Source organism: Camelus dromedarius, chromosome 7 (genome assembly GCF_036321535.1).
Source record: "Camelus dromedarius isolate mCamDro1 chromosome 7, mCamDro1.pat, whole genome shotgun sequence".
NCBI lineage: Eukaryota > Metazoa > Chordata > Mammalia > Artiodactyla > Camelidae > Camelus > Camelus dromedarius.
The window spans coordinates 15,596,804-15,613,861 of record NC_087442.1 but is presented as its reverse complement, the minus strand read 5'-3'; the positions used below and the strand labels follow the sequence as shown (position 1 = coordinate 15,613,861).

General features: G+C 41.7%; 1 long non-coding RNA gene across 3 annotated transcripts in view; it reads left to right on the top strand.

Annotated features, from left to right (window-relative positions):
- LOC135321659 (uncharacterized) overlaps positions 1–16,853 on the top strand; it is a 103,304-nt gene extending 86,451 nt beyond the window's left edge. The window contains exons 2-4 of one of the 3 annotated variants that reach the window (XR_010381583.1): positions 12,454–12,604; positions 15,779–15,996; positions 16,102–16,853. This is a non-coding gene — a long non-coding RNA (uncharacterized LOC135321659). Of the gene's footprint in view, positions 1–12,453; positions 12,605–15,778; positions 16,005–16,082 lie in introns of all 3 variants that reach the window. The other 2 variants (XR_010381581.1, XR_010381582.1) reach the window with 2 other exon arrangements.
- The last annotated feature ends 205 nt before the right edge of the window (positions 16,854–17,058 follow it).

Below are 17,058 nucleotides of genomic sequence, written 5' to 3'. Positions count from 1 at the left end.
TACCTTGTGACACTGGCATAGATCTGTGAAGGAGCTGCCAGGGTTGGGGTGCAGTCTGTGACAAAGAGATTCATTTCTGAGAGATGGGATGATAATTGTTCTGAGCAGAAACTGTCCCTGTAGGCACTCTTGATCCTAAATTTCAGTAGCAGCACTTAATTCTACACTGTCCTCTCAGTTTTCTTATCTTTGCATGGAGTTTCTCTTCCATAAAATAAACCAACAACGTTTTGAACACTTTCTCCAATCTTTATTTTTTTGTTTTGTTTTCATTATCAGTAGAAAGAAGAGCGGCCTCACCCCTGGAGTAACACATGACCTGTGTTCTGACACAGCCTTGGACAGCCTGAGCACATCCTGGAATTACAGAAACAAAAGCTGATCTGAGAAGCAAAATGGCTCTTTTCCATTTGTTGTTCCTGAGAAAGTGGACGTGCTCACGGCTGCCTGTGGTGGTCCCCGAGTCCCCTGGGAGCAGATGGCGCCTTGAAGGCGGACACATCTGGGAGGCCCCAGACAGGTGCTCACCAATCACTTCCTAGGAATTCGCTCCAACAGGGCAACTTACCCTTTGGCTTTTAGGTTAAATATGGAATTTCGAGGTAGTAATTTCCACTCCCATTTCAGAATGTCTCCTGTCGTTCCGCTCCATGGAGGTTGGTGAACAGTCTCTTTTGTCCTTCTGCTCATCTCAGGGCATGTTTACTCCTCATCTCACACCCAGGGACTTTCTCTTCTTTTCTCACTTGGTTGAAAACTGGATAGGGATTGGATACGGGTGCATGGAGTGACACTTTACCCTTGACTTGGGGGTGAGTGACTCTGAGCCACTTAATAGCTTTGTGCCTCAGTTTCTCCAATGGTTCAACATTAACATCTGACTTCCCACCCGCATTTTGTCTCTATTGGGAAGAGCACCTTTGACATGAGAAGAGGAGATGGTGATTGAATACAAGGGCATATGGCTGGCTGGCTGAATGTATTAATTCTACAAATAATCCTGGGGGTCCCACTATGAACCTGGCAGCCTTCTAGGCACAAAATATATAGGATTGCTTAAACATGATTGGAGTACAGTTGGCGGTGTAGACAAGTAAAAGGAGTTAAAGACAGTATACGTTTAGAACAGTGCCTAGTACAGCTTAACAAATGGTTGTCCCTGTTTCTATTTTCCACCCACACCCCCTCCCCACTGTCATCACCATGCGCTGTGCTAGGCCTTGGAAATGCAAAGATAAAGAAGCTATAATTTCTTCCCTTAATTTTCTAATGATCCAGAGGGGAAGGTAGACATGTGCACTACAATTTATGTGTGTGTGAGATTAAAGCTTCATACCCATCTGTCTCCTCAGTAACTCCTCACAATGACACCTCGACAGATTGAGAAACAAAAGCTCATAACAGTCATGTGATTTCTTTCAGACATGCCAATAGTAAAAACAAAGCTAAAATTCAAACGCAAAACATACTGATGCCAAAGCCTGAGCTGATCTGACTTGTAGAGATGATGGTCAATGTTTGTCAAATGAATATTCATTCATGGGATGCATGTGAAAATTTCCAAAACAGGCACAAAAGGTGCTTAAAATTTTTTAAAAGGATATCTGAATTTTTTTTCTCCTGCAATGTGTACATATAAAAGAAAGAGAGAGGAAATAGCAACTAAAAACCATCTTCTGTGAATCTGTAGTAGAGAAGGACATAGACACAAAGCCTCTAGATTTTGCAAAGGATTGAATTACCAGATGTTGATTTCAGAACTGATAGCTGACAACTGTTTCCTTCTATTGGGATGATGTGGGTCTATTGTCCTTACTTTTACTCTATACCTTCCAGGATAATCACTTCTTCTTTGTTTTGTATCAAGGACTTGTATTTGGGTGATTGACAGGGAAGCAGAGGTGAGCAGACAGCTGAGAGGAGAGGTAAGAGCCAGTGGTTACTTTCCTTTCTTAAGAGCGTTTGATGAAAGCTTTGCACCTTCTGGCTGTCAGGTCTGTCCAGGGCCTCATAAAATATGTTAGCACATTCTAAAGTGACTGGTTTTCCCCCAAAAGGAAAACTGCTTTTTTAAATTATAAAAATTATACATGTTCATTGAAAAAAAAGACACACATTAAGGTATATAAGAAAATGAACATCATTCACTATTCTATCACCATGAAATGCACACACACACATATTACAAAAATGGGATCATACTGGAAATAGATAATATTGAGTTCATGCATAAAAATTTGTCTTACTCTGGGAACATCCCAATAATCAGAATTGGGTAGGTCTTATATAAACATAAAATCGCATGTTTATGTTATTTGATGAACCAAAACTGATTGGTTTTGGTGTAGACATCTGAGCCAATCTAGACCAACTTAGAATATTTGGAAATTTGTTTCTGCTGAGGTCTCTGAAACTATGCTGTCTTCTGTCCTGCTCTTGTTTCTAGTTGTTTTATTCTTTCTTCATCCATGAAATAGCCTCAGCATATTTCCAGTAAATTCCTCCCCTCCCCTCTTCACTCCTCCTCCCCTTCCTCCTCGTCATTCTGTCTTTCTGCTTATGTGAGCCAGAATCAATTCCCTTTGCTTACAACCTGAAGAAATGTAATGAATAAAATATTACATTTACTGCTTTCTAACCTTTTCCACTTAATAATGTGTTTTGGGCACTTTCCCATGTCAATAAATATAGACTTGTAGGTTCCTGTGTAATGGTGGCATGGTGTTCCCCTGGATAGATATACCACGACTTCTGTAAATAAGAGGAAACAGTTTTCAGCGGTCAATTCTGAATCTATTGTCTAGTAACTAAAAGCTACTTTTTTGGCTTTTATAGGTAATCCTGCAACAAACATTATTGTATATGCATCTGTTTGTACTTGTTTCATTATTTCCTTATGACAAATTCCAGAAATGAATAAGCCAAAGGGTTTGCACATTTAAAAATTTTATGTGTATCACCAGACTGTTCTTCAGAAAAGTTGCACCAATTTACATGATCGATAATAGAGTCAGAGCACCCAGCTTAGGTATTATAAATCTTCCCATTTATTGCTAATCTGTTGTGAGATTACTCAAAAAATGACAATATGTTTTTCACTCTGTGTATAGTTTGATCCTGAAGAAGTTTTAAGGGGAACATGCAGCTACAAGTCACCCCAAATCCACTATCTGTTAGGGTCAACTTCCTTTCAGATGTCTCTTTATGCACAGATAAATAGAACACGTATGTAATTTTAGATAAATGGAAATTATCTTTTAAGAAATAAAATATGTCAGACACATCAGAAACACTCAGTGTCAATACTCCTTCCCCACCCCTCTCTCAGGAGCGGTAGCCACTATCTTCAATGGGGTGTTTATACTTTTAGTGCATGTTCCTATACCATAATTATAGGTGTGTAACTGTAAATAATATAGACTGTTATTTTACTTGTTTTAAAACTTTCAATAAATTATATGCTGTGAGTACCACATGGCAATTTGCTTTGTTCACTCAACATTATGCTTTCAGATTTATCTAGGTTGACAGATGGAGGTCTAGTTGATTGATTTTAACTACTATAGATTATTCTGCTCAACTTCAAATTTTAAAGTCTACATTTTCTGTTACTAATTGAGATTTAGAAACTCCTTGTATGTTTTATATATTGTGCCCTTATTGGTTATTCATGTTGCAAATATATTTTCCCAGTGTATACCTTATCTATTTGCTGTATTTTGTCTTTTTTTGAACAAGTTCATTTCATCTTAATGTAAAATTTATTAATATTTTCCTTTATGATTTATTTATTTTGTGTGTCTTGTTTACCTCTAAGTCTTAAAGACATAATGCTGTATTTTCTTCTGAAAGTTTTGAAGTTTTGTTTTTCACATGTAGGTCTTTAGTCCATCTGAAGTTGACTTTCGTGAATGGTATAAGCTACCATTTAGACAACTCATTGTCCCAACTCCTACTGGTTAGTCCATCTTCTCCCCATTGATTGGAAGAGCCATGCCTACCATCTGGCAGGTCAGTGTCTGCACCTCATCTATGTGTTCTATCAGTCTAGCTTTCTCTGTGCTCACATCATGCTGTCTTAATGACTATAACTTTATAAGGCTGATGTCTGATAGAGTAAATCTTTCCAACTATTTTCTTCAGTCTTTGCTATGGCCCTTTGTAGTTTCTTATGAATTTTAGGACTGTCTTGTCTAATTCTGTGAAAAAAGCCCATTTGATTTTGATTGAACCGTGTTGGTTAGAATTGACATCTTTAAGAATTGAGTCTTTCCATCAATCAACATGGTTTATATCTCTATTTAATTACAAATTTTATGTTTGCAAACAATACATCATAAAATTTTCTCCTAGAACGTTTTGTACATATTTTGTTATATTTCTCCCCACTGAGAAGCTTACCATTTTTATGGCCGCTTGCATGAAATCCTGTTTTGGATGAATATTTTCTAATTTGCTACTTGTGTAGCTATTGGAAGCCCATTAACTTTTCTATGTTGATCTTTTATCCAATATCGTATTGAATTCTCTTATTAGATATCATAGAGTATATATGGATTCTATTTTATTTTCTTAACAATCTTAACATCTGCAAACAAAGATAGTTTCCTCTTCCTTTCCAGTTCTTACTCTTTTTGTTTCTTTTAAGAATACCTTTTAAGGAAGCCTTATTGCGTTAGCTAGAAACTACAGACAGTACTGAATGACAGAGGTGATAATGTGAACATTGTGCTGTTCCTGACCTAAATTTAGGACTTCCATGGTTTTTATTTTCAGTCTTTTTCTTATTTATTTTAAATTATGATGAATTTATTTCAAGCTCTAAATTGCCTCCAAGTACAACCTAAACCACACCCAGAAATTTTCATATGCATGATTTTCATTGCATTTCAGGTCAAAATATTTTACAGTTTTGCTGATGATTCTCTCTGTAATCTACATCTGATTTAAGAGTGCATTGTAAGCTTTCAACATATGAGCTGTTGTTTGTTCAAACTGTATCTTGGGCCTTAAAAGAAGTCTCAGCACATTTCAGAGCGTTAAGATTACAGAACATGCTTTCCTGTCCCGGGTAATTAAGCTAAATCTCAACAACAAAAACAACAACAAAGAGGACTCAGAATTCTTTAGATTTGGAAATCGAGAATACTGTCATAAATAACTCATGCATCAAAGAAAAACATCACAATAAAAATGAAAGTATTTTGACCTGGGTCATAATGAAAATATGACAGATGAAAACTTGTGGATGCAGTTGAAGCCTTGCTTAAAGGAAGATTGATAGCACTCCAAGGCACATATTTGAAAAGAAGCCTAAAAAGCAGTAGCTGGGCATCTCCCTCAAGGAGGTGGGTGCCACAGTGATGCAACAAACACAAACATTCATGAAAGGCACCTGTGGGGCCATCTTCAGAAGATTTGTGTTTATTTCTTTTCTTGCTCTCTTCACATCTAGAGTTTTATGATTTTTGCTGCTGCTTCCACCTGGCCTTTCAGGCTCTGAGTCCAGAATCAGGTCTGACAATGATATTTTGAGGTTCCTGCCGCATGGAAATATGGGGGATGATACAGCTTAATTCCTGTGCTTGGAGTTTGGTTTTGTCCCAGGCAGCAGGTCCGTGGCCTTGTTTCTCAGCTTCTTTTCACAAGGCAGGAAACTCTCATGTTCCCCGTCCCTAAATCCCTGCCCCACACCAGGTTCCAACAGGGAACGGGAGGCCAGTCCCTTCTGTTACGGGCTGAATGTTCGTGTGCCCCTCCACAGTCGTGTGTTGAAGCTTATCCCCTGCCGTGTGGCTGATTTGGAGGTGGGCCTCCGAGCAGCAGGTTAATTGAGGTCCTACGGGTGGAGCCCTTATAAGAAGAGATGCCAGGGCGCTCCCTCTCCTCTCTCTGTCTCTGCCAGCACAGAAGACGAGCCATGTGAGGACAGGGTGAGAAGGTGTCTACAAGTCAGGAAGAGACCTGGCACCAGAAATGGCTCTGCTGGACCTTGATGTGGGACTCCCAGCCTCTGGAGCCATGGGAAGATGAGCTTGTGCGGTTCAAGCCCACGGTCTGTGGTCCTTAGTCGTGGCCGCCCAGCAGGCTGACACACCTGCCTAGAGACACTGAAGCGGTCGCCGCCCCTGCTGCTCTGTGGCTCAGTAACCTGTGTCCTTTCCTTAGTTCTGATTGCTTTGCTTTTCAACTGCTCCACAGGGATGTTTATTTTATTTTTATTTGAGTCCAACTATGACTTTCAGGGGGTTTTGTTGAGGGGGAGGGACTTCTTTCACGTATTTTATCTACAGTAAGCTGACCTCACAAAGTATTAACAAACTGTTTAAGATCCTTTGTGTGTTCTAATAGGAGAATCACCAGGAGACAAATGTGCTGTTTAATTTGGCCCTAGGAATTAATAAGAGTCAATGGCTTTACTAAATTGCTTCCTTTTTCTCTCACGGGCACAAGTGTTTGGAACCAGCTGGTTACTACTTCATAGTGAGTAAATAGTCCGGGGTTCACTATGAACTAGTATTTTCCAGATCCTCCTGGTGGGGGAGGCCTGTCAACCACTCCTTCCCCTTTTCTTTCTCCCAGTCTGCTGATCACGGCGTCCCTCCAACCACAGGTCACCCCAGCTCTTTGCGTTTCTCTTCCTACCTTCCCACCTTCCCACCGACACCAAGCTTCACCCTCCCATGCAAACGGGGCAAAGTTGTGTCTTTTTTATGTACCTAAATGAGACGGGAAGCGAAGCCACAGTGAAGGATTGTTTGCGAATGTGAATGTCTGTGTGTACACGTGTGTCTGCTTTACATCACTGCTTTGGAAGTGTGGGGTGATGGTACTGCTTCTGCCCACATAAGGCCGATGCACCTGGACGCGATATGTAACTGTTGGTCCCCTCCCTCTGCTCACCCTTTGGTGGCTTCTTGGCTTGTAGATGCAAACCTTTACTCCCAGGCCCTAGAGGCATTTGTGAGTCTGCCTGACAGACTTAAAGCAGAACTGGGGCCTTTTCTTAACGTTAGCTTCTTTCTTCCTCAGCGCTGCAGGATTACATAGCTGTGTCTGTGGTTTTTAGCATGTGGTGTCGAGGTTTGACAACCAAGAATCAAATGGAACAAATGGCTTCAGATGCAATTCTTTTTGAGTCCAGGGGGCTGTGTAACAAGGTGGCAATATGACGGACTTTTGCGTCGCTCAAATCTCATTCATCCATCCATTAGCTGTGTGGCCTTGGGCAAGGTCAGTGAGCGTGACCTCTGTGAGTTCCCCTGTGAAGTGGCATTATACTGCCTAGCCCGCAAGGTTAGTGTGTGCGTCAAACATGTGTACGGCACCCAGCCTGTGCCCGGAGATGCTCAAAGTCTATTACTCTCCTTTCCTCCCTCCCCTGATCCTTCAGTAGCGAGGTCATCGTGTGCCTGTGCCTTATCTTTCCAGGCGCCGGTGTAAGCCCCATGAATCCAGCAGCTTGACTGCAGTGATGGCCTTCTGGTTCCGTGATGCTGTGGCTGCCATACAACAGATGTAACTCGGGCCCCGGAGGTGGTCTGTCTGGTTTTTCCCTGCGCCGCCCACCCCCCATCATTGAGTCCTTGGCTAAGGAGCCACCAGTTGTTTATGACTGTATTGATTAGGAGAAAAGAAGAGATCATTTTAAAAAGGCTTAAAGAGAAAAGGGGGTTGGATTAGAACCTGTCAGGAGAGGGTGTGAGACTTGAATTTGCTGAACCCAGCAATGGGAATAGTCTTTTCCCCGTGCAAGAAGGCAGATTGAGTGAGCGGATTTCTGTTCTTAGGGAACTGACTGGAAAGATGGGGAAGAGAGCTGGCTTGCTGCTCAGGCAATTCTAACCCCTGGGAACACTACAGAAAAGTTGGACTCTGTCCTTGACATGGTCCCCTTCCTCTTTTTGTGTCCCTCCTCCCCTCCCCTTCCTTCTGTACCCTGTGGTACCCCAGTGGGCCTGGTTCCTTCAGTTCTCATAAAATGTACCTCTTTCCTCCTCAGATTGAGTATTCTCTTGGTGCCCAGTGGTCAGACTTGGCCCAGAGGAAATAGATCTGAGAAATCAATTCACAGCTAGGTTTCTCTCTGTAGTGTTACTTGTAAACTCTTCCAGAGGTATTTGCATCTTTAAAGAATTGCTTCTTACTGGAATGATGTGTTTCATTGGACTGTTCTATACTAATTGTAAAAAGAATGAATGGTGTGATGTGTTTGCCTTGGGAAGGTTGCATTAATGTGAACATAATGTGTAGCACGGAAGAGGCGTAAATCCCAATCTGACTCCATGGGGCTCAGACTTCCCTTGGAGCTCTTACAGGTGATCCTGGATTCCTTGCTTTAAGAAACATCTAGACGTAATGGGATACATCTGGATCAGTGAAGAGTGAAGAGCAGATTAAGCAAGTCCTGGGGAACTGCCCTCTACTCTTGTGAAGGATAGACCCGCGCAGTAGCATGCTGCCCAGAGGGAGAACTGGGACCATTGGGTGGAACATACAGGGAGATGTGTTTTTTGTTTTTTCGTTCTGTTTTTGGCCCAGTGGGAAGATGGCTGTTCTTTGAATCAGAACTGCCCAAAGAAGCAATGGGCTGTCAGAAGGGCAGCTCTCAAGGGGATTCCAGCCCAGAAGAGTGGTCTGACCCATTCTCCTTCCTGACTCTTCCAGCCCAAATCATCAAGGCTCTCCGTGAGTGAAATCCCAGAGATCCGCTTGTGGATGGGGTGAATTTGGGAGTAAGGAAAGATTCCTCCCCAGGGGTTTACATCATTTTCTCTAGGCAAGTGCAAGGCTGAGCCTTGAACAGGGCTGGAGTTGTCTAGAAGGGGGGAAAGAAGTCACTGCCGGGGGCAAGGCTTTTATTCCCCACTTTCACACAACAACCCAGTTGTGGCTAATGGATATCTCATGTATTCGCTGTGGTGGCAACTCTCTGCTGCGGTGGCTCCTGAGTGCTTATGAGTATGAACCATTTTTATTTCATCTCTGTGGACTGAGTCCCCAGCAAGATAAGGAGGCATCTTGCCAAATCTAGATATGCTGTTTACGTGATGGAATACATTTAACTTCTTTTGAGGGTCAAGTTATTTTTACTTTTGAGCCCAGACAAACTTTCCCTTCCAAAGAAAACTAATCTCAAAGTTTGTGTAAGGTATTCAAGATTCTTTGGCTCTTGTGCAAGCCTGATTCAACCTTACCCAGGTGAGTTTTAGGTATAGTAGAGCTTTGAGAATTCCATTTTCTATGAACTATCACTCATGAGAATTCTTTCTTTCAAAGATCTAAATTGGTATTTAACAAACCATTATTTATCAGAATGAAGCTTTCTAAAGTGCTCATGACTCAAATAAACCAGACAATAAGTTACGTAAAATCACATAAAATCAAATACATGGACATTGTTACGATTTAAAATTCCCACTTGACTCTTCTGCTATCCGATAAGCCCTGTAAATAATACTGGCAACACTGACAATTAAGTATCTTTTATGAGTAACAGAAGTCCTTCCTAGTAAAAATTTTTTGTGGTGATTTACTGGTGGAAATTGAGAATATATAAGAATAAAACAACAGATGCATGAAATCAATATCCATTATAATAAAAACTCAGCACACCAGGAATAGAAAGGAATTCTTCAACCTAATAGGAAATCTACATGTCTCCAAAACACCTACCGCTAACATCATACTTAATGATGAAAGACTGAATTCTTTCTCCTTAAGACAGGGAACCAGGCAGATCTCTGCACTCATCATTCCTATTTAACAAGGTACCGGAGGTTCTAGTTGGTGCAGTATGGAAAGTGAAAGAAATAAAAGGCAGACAGATTAGATAAAGAAGTAAAATAGTTTTTACTCACAGGCAGTGTGATCTTGTATGTAGGAAACCCCAAGAATCTCCAAAAAAGCTACTGATATCTTGTATTTGTAGGATACAAGATTGATAAAAGAGGTAATTGCATTTCTATATACTAGTGATTGGACATTGAATTTTAAAAATGCCAATAGTATCAAAAGTATAAAGTACATATGAGCAAATTTGACAAAAGATGTAAAAGATCTATACACTGAAAACTATAAAACATTGCTGTGAAAAATTAAGGAACTCCTGAATTAAATTGAGAGATGTCATGTTTATGAATTAGAACCAATATTGTTAAGAAATCAATTCTTCCAAAATTGATTTATAGATCCAAAGTAAACCTAATTAAAATCCCAGCAGGCTGTTTTTGTAGGAATTAACAAGCCAATTATAAAAATTATAAGGAAATCCAAAGAACATGGAATAGTCAAAGCAACGTTTACAAAGAACAAAGTTGGAGGATTTAGACTACCCGATTTCAAGAACTATGAAGTATAGCAATATAGACAGTGTGGTGTTGGCATAAAGACAGATGTGTAGATCAGTGCAACAGAATCAAGAGCTTAGAAATAGACACACACATATGTCAATATCATATGGTCAGTTGATTTTCAACAGAGGTGCCAAGGCAATTCAATTGGGAAAGAATAATCTTTTCAACAGAAAACCAAAACCAAGAAAAAAAACACAAGGAAAAAGTACCTTAACCCCTACCTCACACAATCTGCACAAAGACAGTCATCAACCCAAATACCAGAGCTGAAACTATAGTATTTCTAGAAAAAAACGTATGTAAAGATCTTAGTGATCTTGAGTTTGGCAAAGCTTTCTTAAATAGGATGCACACGTCCCAGTGAGATGAGGGGAGGTGGTGCTGCACTCTGCCTCCCATGCAACATTATGAGTCTTCTTGGTTCTTATTTTCTACTGTTTATGCTGGTTTAAAACAATCTCCTCCTGGGTCTCCCTGCCTCCAGCCTGTAGTATGTTATGCACAGGCACCAGGACGTGACTTCTAGGCTCCTACTTATGTTGCTGCTTATGTTAAAAAAAATCTAAACTACTGCCTATTTTACTGAGAAAGTTGAGGCCATTATATTTTCTTAATCTCATTTACTTATCTCTCTCCACCTTTCCCTTCATCTCTCTTGACGCAGAGAATAAAATACTCCTCTTTCTGCTGAAGGTCGGTCCTGCCACCTGTGTCCCAGACATCCTCTAACCCTCCCCTCCCATCTCTGGGCTCTGGCTCCACCACTCAGCTCTCCTCTCCTACATCCAACCTCCCCCTCTTTACTGGCTTTTTACCCTCAGCACACAAACATACTGATTTAAATCATTCTCATCATTAAAAACATGCTCACACAACCTCCTGTGACCTCTTTAGCTGCTGTTCTTTCTCCTTCTAGTCTCATTCAAACTTCTTGAAAGACTTATTTTTTATTCATCTCCTCCTCTCCAATTCAGTCTTCATTTTACTGTAGTTTGACTTCCACCTACATAGTTCTATTGAATGTTAGGAGCCCAGGAGCGCTGATTGCCAAATCCAATGGACAATTTCTATTCATTACCTCCCTTGACCTCTCTGCTAAATCTAGCACCATTCATCACTTCTGCTTCCTGGAAACATTTATGTTCCATGACACGTAGAAGAATGTCCTGGTTCTCATCATCCCTATTTGACTATTCCACTGTGAGCTCCGCTTTCTTCACCCATCACCTAGTTGTTGGTGTACCCCAAGATCTTATGTTGTGCATCCATCTTCCTCTTGTATATATTTTCTCTGAGCATCTGGAGACTGATAACTCCCCAATGTATACCTTCAGCACGGACATCTCTCCCAAGCTCCAGACCCATATATTCATTTCCATCCCTGGGTGTTCCAGAAGAACCTCAAATTCGTCATATCCATAACTGAATTCATCATTTTCTAGTTCTGGGATTCTCTACATCATTTAGTGCCACTCACTAGATACACAAGATAGAAGTCATCAAGCCATCTTTGTTTTTTCTTTCCTTCCGTGTTCTATCTCTCTTCAATCACCAAGTCCTATTGATTCTGCTTCCTAGGTGTTTTTCAACCATTATCTCTTCACCTCTGTTACAAAGACCTTAGTTTAGGCTTCCTCTTTTCTTGCCTGTATGATTCCACAAGCGTTCTAATAGGTCTCCCTGGCACCCATCATAAACCTCCAACCAATCCATTCATTCAATATATATTTATAGAACACCTTCCATATGCACTGTTGGGGTTGGGGATATAGTGGTAAACAGAATAGAGTGTGTGTGGGTGTGATGTGTGATTAAATAATTACATCTATATGAAGTAAATCTACATGAAATTAAAAAAATTCTAAACACTGTAGCCAGAGAATCAAAGTCATCCCTGGTTTGTTCCTCCTTTTCTCTCAGGAAGACTTCCTTGGCACCTCTCCCTCCCTGGCTGTTAGATGTCTCTTCTTGATGCCCTGGCACATGGGCATTTGGTGTCTCTGCTGTAGTACCAACATGTACTGAAATTGCCCATGTGTGTATCTGGAAGCTCCTAAGTTGTGAAGACTTTGTTGATCATTTTATTTCTATCGTCTAGCTCTGTGCTACTTGAAGTTTGGTCCCAAGACCAGAAGCATCGGCATCACCTGGGAGCTTGTCTGAATCTGCATTTTGGCAGGGAGCACCCCCTCAACAAGAGGACACATAAGTACCTTACAGTCTGAGAAGCTGGCTGTTTCCTGGAGAGGGTAAGTGCTCACTGAATGTTGAACTTAATGCAACCAGCAATCCAGTCCCGAGTGCTTAGAGCGCAATAATGATTTCCTTTCGCTGAAACAGATCCAAGTCACAAAGTTTAGCTTCAAGGAGGTGGAGTCAACTCTTGACTGGGTGCTATGGATGTATTAAAAATGTCTGTCACCACACGGCTGATGACATGTTTAACAAAAGTGGTTACATTTACTTCAAGCGGAGGAACAAGAGCATCAGCAGTTTCGGACTGGATTGGCTCAAAAGTACTTTTTAAAATAAAATACTCTGTAATGTTTTGTAAAGTCACCCATATAATCTAACACCTAACTTTTCCCTTTGAATAGTTAATCCTCTAATTAAGTGTCAAGAACAAACTTCTAAGTTCTAATGGCAGGTACTCTGGTCACGTGTGAACTATTAGCAAACAATGCATAAGTGCTAATTAGCTCGTTAGCACTTCTCTGTTATTCTTTGAGATGCTCTCAATTATTTTTCAGCCTAAATAAATCCAGAAAGTCAAAAGTTCCCAGTTTCGCCTCTATCTTTCTTATAAACTTGGAAAAGCTGCTGTACCTCCTCTGCCACAAGCCACAAAGTGGGAGTAGCAGTCCCTTCCCTACCCAGCTCCCCGAGCCCTTGGGGGGTGACGATTTAGGGCCCTCACAGGCAGGAATTCTGACGTGCTTCCCAGGCCCCTGACACTCTGGTCGCTGTGTCCCTCAGGCATGGGTGGCCTGAGGATAGTTGTGCCAGGTCAGCTTGTAGGAGAAGAAGGGGTGGGGACCTTATCTCCTCAGCATTGCAGGAGCTCAGGGAATTTAGTACTGCCTGAACCCAGAGGTGTCTCTTTGATACTAACTCTTAAGACTCCAGCAACCTGAACTAGCCCTGCAGTGGACTCAATGTGCTTTCCCAAAGTTCATACGTTGAAATCCTAAGCCCCAATGTGATGGTATTTGGAGGTGGGGCTTGTGGGAGGTAATTAGGCCATGAGGGTGGAGCCCTCTGGAATGGGATTAGTGCCCTTTATAAAAAAGGACCCCAGAGAGCTCTCTTGTCCCCTTTCCATCATGTGAGGACCCAGAGGGAAGTCAGCAGTCTGCAACATGGAGAGAGAGGGTCCTCTCCAGAATCTGACCGTGCTGGCACCCTGGTCTCAGATTTCCAACCTCCAGAACGATAGGAAATAAATGTTGTTTGTAAGCCACCCAGTCTGTGGTACTGTGTCGCAGCAGCAGCCCGACTGACTAAGACCGTTGCCTGGAGGCAGAAGCTTCACCTGCTCAGGGGCTTCCTGGTCAGAACAGCTCTCACTCCCTACCTGGAAATCTCAAGTGAAGCAAGAAATGGCTCTTTTCCATGAAATGCGAGGGAAATTCTAGACCCACCAGCTTCTTAGTTTAAGGAAAATCATGATGAAAATCAAATGTTTTATCTTTAAGATGGGAAAACTTACTTCCTTAACAATATAGTGAAAGCAATGACAGTCTTTTGCTGTTACTGTTTTTGTGGAGTCTGTGTGGGATATTGCAAAGAATAGTGACCTGGACATGGGGGATCTGGGTCTTGTCCTCTTTGTCCATAACTGGCCATGTGACATTCTGGTCACCTCTCTTGGCCACAGTATTTTCACTATGTGGCCTCCAGCATTCCTTTCAATCTCAGCATTTTAGGACTCTGTTTCTATCTTTGCTGGTCTTTTCTGAAGAGAATTAAAAAATGAAATGCCTCAAACTCTAACCCTTTCTGAATGTCTATGAAATCCCAAGGATTCAGTTGCAAGCCTGTGATGTGCTAGTAAATGTTTAAATACTGGGACAGATTTGTAGTATCTGCCAATTTCTGTGGTGTAAATAATCTTACCATGGCTGATTTCCAGCTATCAGGGTGGTAGCAACCTGCTCACAGAATTCTTGAAAATTTAACAGTCAGCTTTCATGAGTTGCTGTGAGCTGGCACCAGCGCAGCATTATGAACAAGCCTCCTTGTCCATTATTTTAAGAGAAGCAGGACTTACACAGGAAGGGGCAGAGATGTTCACTCATTATCTTGGCTCTGTGCCTGACTATTGGGAAAAGTCTGTGCGGACATCAGAAGAGTGTAGAAGACTGGCATTGAAATGTGTGGTCAAACACTGAAAATCGGGATGATTCCTATTTATCAGGATGTCTGGCAACTCTCCCGGGGCCCTCTGCCAGAAAGTCTCATGCTTTTAAGCTTGCAGAAGGGCACACAATGACACTCAGAAATTGGATTGCCAATAAGAGTTGTTCCAAGTCAAGAGGTGGAGTCTTTTCCCCAGCACCAGATGGAAGAGAATGTGGGGGTGGAGTGGAGTGGAGTGGAGTCTCTCTTGGTCTTATGCTTATGAGCTGAAATCAGCTTGTCATTCTGGGCTGGCATTTATTTTCCTGTTGATATGTATTCCTTTCTCGTTCCTATTTCTGAGGGCTGGTGCTCTAATTTTACTGTCTTTGTTAAAAAAAAATAGTTTCCAGGATATGCTCAGGGAGGGACTCATATGTCCCTCTTATTTAACTGTAACTAAAAGCATAATGGAGGTCTTGGTTCCAAATCAGCAGGCGGTGAGTTATACTGAGAACAATCTTGTCCCCTGGCCACGGACTGTGTGATGTTTAACTGAAAGCACTTGAAATAGAAAGAGCGTTCCATACATATTCTGTCTCCTAATGGAAACATCAGTGTCGGGGGTGGGGGGCTGTCCTCAGGGAACTTGACGTATCAATAGAATCAGAGCTTAGCAGACCTGTAATGTCAAGATAGAGCTCAGTTTGCAGATACTAAACACTGACATGAGTGTTTTGGGTGAAGACTGGGTGGGACGTCAGGTTGAACGCATTAGCCCTGAAGTTCTTTGCTCCCTTCCCAGGACAACATACAGCAGCCATTAAGGTTCATGGCCAAGGGGTACTGAAAACTAAGACGAATTACGGGTCCATCTCTAGGATGATTAAGAGGAAAGGGACAGGGACCCTAATCTAAAATTAAGAAAGCCTTGACATAATCTCAGCCATCCATTCTATACATGAAGATTGTTGGGCTCAAGGAAGATAGGGTGGGACAAGGTAGGTGGGCTCAGTGAACCCCATCTTCTTACTGGGCAGACACACACACCCTTCCAACAAAAGCACAATTTCTATCTTTTCCAGAGTATGGATGAGGACTCCATGGATAATCTGTGCAGGAAGGATAGTATGTTACTGAGGATTTGCCTGAAAGACAGAGATACAAATTAGCTTGTGTATGAAGAGTGTTTTAATGAGAAAGGGAGTCTACAAAATGATCCTTGTGTTAGGATTATAATAATTGCAAATATTTGTACATATGGATACCATTTGGAAGAGGATGCAGAGAAATGAAAATTAAGGTGGGCTGGTAAGATTGAATATTTTATAAACTTTTGTTTCCTAATTTTGTAATGTCGTTTGAATGTATTTGCATCTTTCGTGAAAGGGATTTTCTATCTCCACAGAGAACAACATGAGCTGGAATTTCCCTGGAGAAACTGAAATCAGATATAAGAAAGCATTTCTTTTTGGGATGTCTAGACCTTGGGAAGTGCTTACAGGAGAGGTGAGAAACACCTTCGAGAATGGAATCCCTCATTCACCGTATGGAGAGCACTTGTGGTCCCTAGAACTGGGGGGATAAACCAGATTGTTGCTGGAGGATTCGCTCATCTGGAGAGTCTTATATTATTTCCTTTTCACAGATGGGGATCCCAGTATTTAGCATTAACTGAGATGCAGATGTGACTCGGTGAATTGATGGCAGAGCTATTGACAGGAAAATCTATGAAGTAGGGAAAGAATAACTGTGATGACCGCTTTAGAGCTCCTCAAGTTACGTGCCTCCATTCCTGTAATTGATCTCGGTTTTCCCAGCAGCCGGAGCGCTTAGGAACCAGGTTAGTGAATCCCTGCCCCCAGGTTAGTCTAACATGAGAAATCTGCAGAGACTCTTGTAGTCATAAATATTTTCAACTACCTAAAGGAACACCACCAGGGTGCAGGAGAGGACATGAAGAGCAGCTTTCTAGGATGGGAAGAAAGGGTTTTTTTGTTTTGTTTTTTTTTTTGTTTTTTGCCACCACAGTGGGTACCAATCTGGCACCTCCCACCTAGGCCATACGTCTGCTCCAAGTCCAGAGCTCCCCAATAAATAAACTTTTTCCCAGATAGGAAAGTTGTTTTGTTGTTCTTGTTTCAGCCACTTGGATAGCACATGGACATATCTGGTTAGAAACATGTTGCTTTCCTGAGAGAGAAAGTTCCCTTAGAGTTAAAGGGTGTTCGTCTTCCCGTAAGAAACATCTGTGTAGCAATACTTCGTGTCTGAGCTCGGGATATGGACAGGCTCGATGTGAAACTGGACCTCACCACCTGCAAGCTCTCAGAGCCTCAGTTTTCTCATTTGCTAAGTGAGGATA